Here is a 6,189-nt window from a genome sequence, read left to right on the forward strand (position 1 = left end):
GATCTGGAACGGGCTCCCAAGGGAGGTAGTGCTCTCCCCTACCCTGGGGGTCTTCAAGAGGAGGTTAGATAAGCATCTAGCTGGGGTCATCTGAACGCAGCCCTCTTTCCTGCCTATGCAGGGGGTCGGACTCGATGATCTATTGAGGTCCCTTCCGACGCTAGCATCTATGAATCTATGAGGGACAGGGAAAACAGCGGGGAGGAGGCACAGAGAGGAGGGAATTAGGGGTTGGCAGCCCCATGGCCCTCAACCCAGCCTTGTCCCTGTGTGTGGTCCCTCTGTGTGCAGGGGTCACGCTGATGTGGCTGGGGCCTCAGCTGCTCTGGGGAGGAGGGTGGACACTCTTCAGGGACAGCTGCTGCAGGTAGGTCTGGTGCACTGGGAAGGGGGCAGGTAGGAGCAGAGTCCCTTGAGGGTCACAGTGAACCCGTGGGGCCTGCTGGGGTGCCAGCTGTACCAACAGCCAGGCAAAATGTTCCCAGCCAGGCCCTGCCCTGGTGATGAGGGCACTGGTTGTCCAGGGGAGCCAGGCACCTATACTGGGGCTGGCATGGGCTGGAACACAGCATCAGGAGTGGCTGGGTTGGGGATTGTGGCCAACAGCTGCTGCATGACCCTGCACTCTTCTTGAATGGCAGCATCAATGTAGGCCTGCAGTCACTGCAGCTCCTCATAGCTGCTCCAGGCCAGCTGCCACTCCCCTCTGATTGCTGCCACTAGCTCGTGCAGGGTCACCCTCCCAGCCTACACCTCCTCCTGTGCAAGGGCCTGGTCACAGTGGAAGTGGTGGAACTGAGCCAGGACTTGCTGGTGCAAGTCCTGGTCCTCTAAGAAGCATGTCACTCTGCCTAAAGCAGCTCCTTCTGGCCTTGGTTCCACCATGTGTATTGCTCCCAGTGCAGGTGGCCTATCCAAATGGCCCCCAGAGTGCATGACAGTGGGTGGGCAGCTCCCGGCACTGGGCAGTGGCCTTTCCTCTGGTGGATGGGCTGTCTGTAGAGAGAGCAAATGAGGGCCATCTTCAACTACAGCAACATGGCATCAGGCATGAGGGGCATAACTATCTTACGGCAAAGTTATTTACTGCTCAGGAACACACGTGTAGACAGTGATGGAGTGCAGCAGTTTGAGCTGGGACAGATCAGCCCCAAGCTGGCAGCAGGCTAGGGCAAGTCAGCCACATGGCTCCACAGTTTCGGCCTCCTTGTGTCCCAACTAGCCCCTCTGCCACCTGATGCCACCACCTAGAGCCCAGGGTTGACCCCCCCTCCAAGCCTGCTTCCAGCCCAGGGCTGCACCACATCAGCTCAAATTGTTGTTGTCCCAGACTCACATGCCAATGCTGCACCAAGGAGCAGCTGACACTGGTGCAAACTGTACCAGAGTTTATCACATCGCCTTAATGGGATGAGTAGAAGCACCCATTGATACTTGTCCTGTTACCTGTGGATACAGAAAATAATTGATTGCCATCCTCTTTATCAGTTGCATAACTGAGAGAGGGATTGGGGCAGAAGCCTTGTTAGGGAACTGCAAAAATAGTAGCAGGCGTGGGATACAGGGGCTGCGTGGGTTGCAGCAGTGTTTTAGCAGCTAGGGCTGTCCTATAAACCACTGCTGCTGAGGGCACAGAGCTTCCCTGTTATGCCTCTGGTCTTTATATAAAGTTTTTGGACATGTCCCCACATGCAAGGGCATGTACTTGCAATAGCAAAAATAGTAGCAGCACAAATTTTCTTCTTATGAAGTTGATGAAAACAACACCATTTTGTTTCATTTTAATAACTACATAATTAGATTTTTCAGTTTTTGACAGGCAAGATTATTTTTCCTTCTTCCAGTTGTTGTTGTTGTTATTGTTATGCTTTATAAAGGATAGCTCAACCCTTCTTCAAACTATACCCCTTCATCACTTCTTCTCCCTCTTCCAAAGAGTTCTTTGGCAGGAAATGACATAATTCAAGTGGAAAGAAGATACCCAGAAGTTAGAGGAGGAAGGAGAAATCAAAACTCAGCCTATCAAAAAAACGTTTTACAACTTAACCGCCACGGCGTTGTAAGAAGGCAGGCGTCATACAGCATCATCTCTTTTTCATTTAATGTGAATCTTCAAGGGTTGAGTTCAGAAAAGCCTTCAACACTTAGAAAAGGGTGAAATGCTCTGATTGGTGTCAAGCTTGGAAAAGGTTTATTCAGAATTTGCAAGTCAGACAGAAGAGCAGACAGCATCCATTCAGCCAGCTTTGTTAGAGTGCCTTTTGGGGAAAGAAGGATTTAGTACTTTACCATCCATTGTAATTACACTCTGTACAATAAGCCTGGTCCCTCCATAGAAAAGTGCTTTTTCCCAAAATAGTACTAAGGAGCTCTGACTCAGGCCAATCATGCTTTTGGCAAAAGCCCATTATATTTCAAATGCTGGCAATGGATGTCCCTTTTGTACTGTAAATTCTGGCAATAGCCAACATATTCTGCTTAAACCAACAGCTAATGTTGGCTCCATTTGTTTTAAATCCCTTGTTCTCAACAGACCATGTAATCAGAATGACAGGCTGCTTATGGCTTTCCCCATGCCCAACTGCATGCAGGTTATGACAGCCTACATTTTGGATAGATGGCAGTGCATTAATGCTTTCCTACCTATGAGTTGGGGTGTAGGTGGGAGGTGGGGAGTGAGGGGGTGTAAACACATCTTTAAAGTACAACAGCCTGGTATTTATAACCAATAAAATGCAAAAGAGTGGACATTATTTTCTACTGGTTTTTTTTCTTTTAAAAACCACACAAAAATAAAAAATTGCCACTTTTCAGCAGACCTACCAAATCTGTTCTGCCAGCATTATCAACATTTTAATATAAACAACAACTTTAAAGCAAAGGTCAAGTATTCACCACATAGTAACTGCTCTGTCAAAGAAAAACAAAACACTTGTTAGCACCTGTCCCTTTGGCAAGTTATGTGATGCTTTGGCTGTGGCACCAATCAGACACATTATTTATTCACATTACAATTCAACAATTTATAAAAAAAATACACCAACAAAAGCCAAATCACACATTTTGGGAGATTGGAGGTGGGGGGTAATTTAACGTATTTATTTAAATTACTGCTTAAAAGGTAAAAGTTCATCATGTAGGTCACATAAATAGATTGTAAAAATGCAAGTGGCATTGTTCATCATTAGTACACTGAAGAATGATACCTAACATGCATTTAGGGTTCATTTTTGGGGGAGGAAATATCATTACTGTCCATTATTATAATGAAATAAAAATTGCAAATAATATTGATAGAAGTTAACACATCAGTTTACTAATTCAACTTATTTGTTCAACTTATTAATTAGTGCAAGCTAAATAAAATTAATGTAGAAATATGCTTGCACTGATAAACTCCTAAAAAGAAAAAAAAACAGGAAATGAAAGTTATACCTGAACAGCATCACTACATGGTACATGCCCGGTATATGTGCAGTTTTCAGAATAATATACACAGAAAATAAATAATGATTAGTCTGCTTGGACAAAGTGTGCTTTGTGTGTTAGCAACACATTTGAGTTAACCTCACTGGATACATAGACACTTACACTGTGTAATACTGTTGCATTACTGTATTTTTTCATGTAATTTCCATTCTTTTAAAAATACAAATATTTTTAAATTAACATTTTTTTTAACAATGTTCATGTTTTAATGGGCCTTATTAGGTTCTAAACTTCACAGCCTACTGTGATGAATGCAATCTGAGATAGCACAGTCTTTCATTTGCCGCTGCTCTTATTTTGGCTGGAGAAAATTTCCTATGAGGCTTAAGCAACTAGAGCCTTGCAAATTGTCATAAAATTTACCAGTCTGATCAAAAATCTATTCACCCATCTTTTACAGTTATAAAGTAACTAAGAAAGGCAAGAAGGAAAAGTTAAGCTAATTATACTGAATTTAGCATTTGGATATTTTTACTGTTTGCATTTCATTTAGAGATGGGCCTGAGCCAAAACCACATATCTAAATCAAAATTTGCAGATGTTCAAAATCCCAAACTATGTCTAGTTGTACAATTTTGCAAAGAACACCTATTACTGTAAGGGTTCAAACACAACCCAAAATTTAAACACCACTTTCACAATGGAGCCATCCCATAATAATCTCCTGAGCAGTAACTCTAGTCAGGCTGGGTAGAAAAAAGGGGATTTGTCTTTTATAAAGGGGCCTAAGGTTTGTTAGGCTGTCCTCGGAACATATGGTGATGTGATTTTTTTTCTTAAGCATATATTTTTTACATTTTTCTCAAATCCATTCAAAGACACTACTTTCAATAGGTCTCAGTGAGCATGTCTACACATGCCATTAGTGCACAACAATAAGCTGCAGAACTCCTGGGCACACAGTTTACCATGGTTTATGTGCCTTCCCCTCCGCACCATACTGAGCTGGGTCACAGCAGCCCCAGCTCGCAGGGGACCTCAAGGGGCAGTGGGAACCTTAAGCCTCCCATGGTTTATGCAAACAGTAAATAGTTACAGTAAAGAGTTTTGCCTTTGCCTTGCTCAGGGGTCTGTAGGTAGAATCTTTTCAATGAGAAAGAGTAAGTTTTAATTCCTCTAAACACACACACACACACACACACACACACACACACACACACACAACCATGTCCAGTTTAATTTATTATGTATCTTATTGTGCAGCTTCTCAATTATTTTGCTCAGAATGAACTGAACTGCCATATTTTCTAGCATATATTATGTACCTCTTCCCTGAGTGAAGTTGGGGTGTATATTATATATAAGAAAGATTCTCAGCAGTCAGGAAATTTAGTAGCAGTGGAGCAGTGACAGCATTATTGCTATAGGTTCCAGAGCAGCTCTGGGAACTATGGCAATTAATTCTTCCACTGTTCCCCTGCTGCCAAATCCTCAGACTCCTAGGCCCTGTCTGAATGACATGCTGGATTGAGTCAGTGCAAGGTGTCAGTCCATGGCTAGATCCAGCACATGACTACAAACCTGGCACATAGCCTGAGGCCTGACACACTGGATTGGGCTGATACGTGGGGCCAGACTGGTTAAGAGCCTTAGGTTTGGGGTACAGTTCCAGATCTAGCACACCAGATCAGAGATTTACCTGTACTGTAAAGTAAGGACTATTTTCTTCAGACTGCCTGTCAAAAGCAAGGTGTTATCTTATATTGCAGGGAAGGTTATATGTGAAAGAATGCAGTGATTATATTTTTTTTTTAGCTGTTGATATTCATTCACGTGCCTGAGATGTAAGACTATCATATTTACTCACATATCATATGCACTTTTTCCCCAGAGAAGCTGATTTTCAGGCTAGAATAGAAGCACCCCACTTTGATGCCTGTGGCACCATGCAACAGCAACGGCATTACTATTCAGGCAGGTGACAGAGTCAATTGACTTAATGACTCACTGTTCTTCTCTCCACAGATGTTAACAATTTTCTCACTTTTAATTGCCTTGGCGTTCTACTAATCAAGCTAACCTTTCTTCAAGCAATTTTATCTGCTCCTAGTCTCTCTCCTCCTATTTCACAGCACTGGACACTCTTAGCTCTTTTCAAAATCATAGACCCACCCAAGGAGTCTAGTCTTATGTAGCAGCTAGGGTTTCAACTTTTAGTTGAGCAGGCAAGGGAGAGAGTCATCTGAAGCTTAGGTTCCGTCCCTGCTCTTTGTATCCAGAACTTTGAATCTTAACCCAAAGTCTGTTACAGGAGAGAAAATACAGTACTTATCACTCCTGGTATATTCTTACATTCCAGCTCCCTTAACAATTTCAAAAGACTGCCTTTTTAAAAAGCCTATAACAGTAAAGATTTCTCCTCTGTTTCTTCCTTTATTTCCAAAATTATATCTGTTTTTGCCCCATAGTGAACAGTATATTAGGTCCTGTGCTGGTTAGAACTTTCCTATATTAAACATATCACAACTTTAAAGTCCATTATCTGTTTGCCTTGAAGGGAAATACTTTTTTCAGTGAGTATTGCAGCTAGCCGCTTAATTAATGCAAGATAGCAGCCCCAGGCACTGACTTAGGCAGGGGGCAGAAAATTCACAGTTGCTGTGATAACCATACGACTGCATAGGAAGCATGATGGCAACTGGAAGTCATCACTGTCTCTGTGCATCATTGCTGCCCCAGGAATCCATCTGCATTGTTACA

The 6,189-nt window shown here is 43.0% G+C and overlaps 1 pseudogene; it reads right to left on the minus strand.

Annotated features, from left to right (window-relative positions):
* Window positions 1-316: 316 nt before the first annotated feature.
* LOC112551433 lies at window positions 317-2,296 on the minus strand (annotated as a pseudogene).
* Window positions 2,297-6,189: the final 3,893 nt, after the last annotated feature.

Source organism: Alligator sinensis, unplaced genomic scaffold (genome assembly GCF_000455745.1).
Source record: "Alligator sinensis unplaced genomic scaffold, ASM45574v1 scaffold703_1, whole genome shotgun sequence".
Lineage (NCBI taxonomy): Eukaryota > Metazoa > Chordata > Crocodylia > Alligatoridae > Alligator > Alligator sinensis.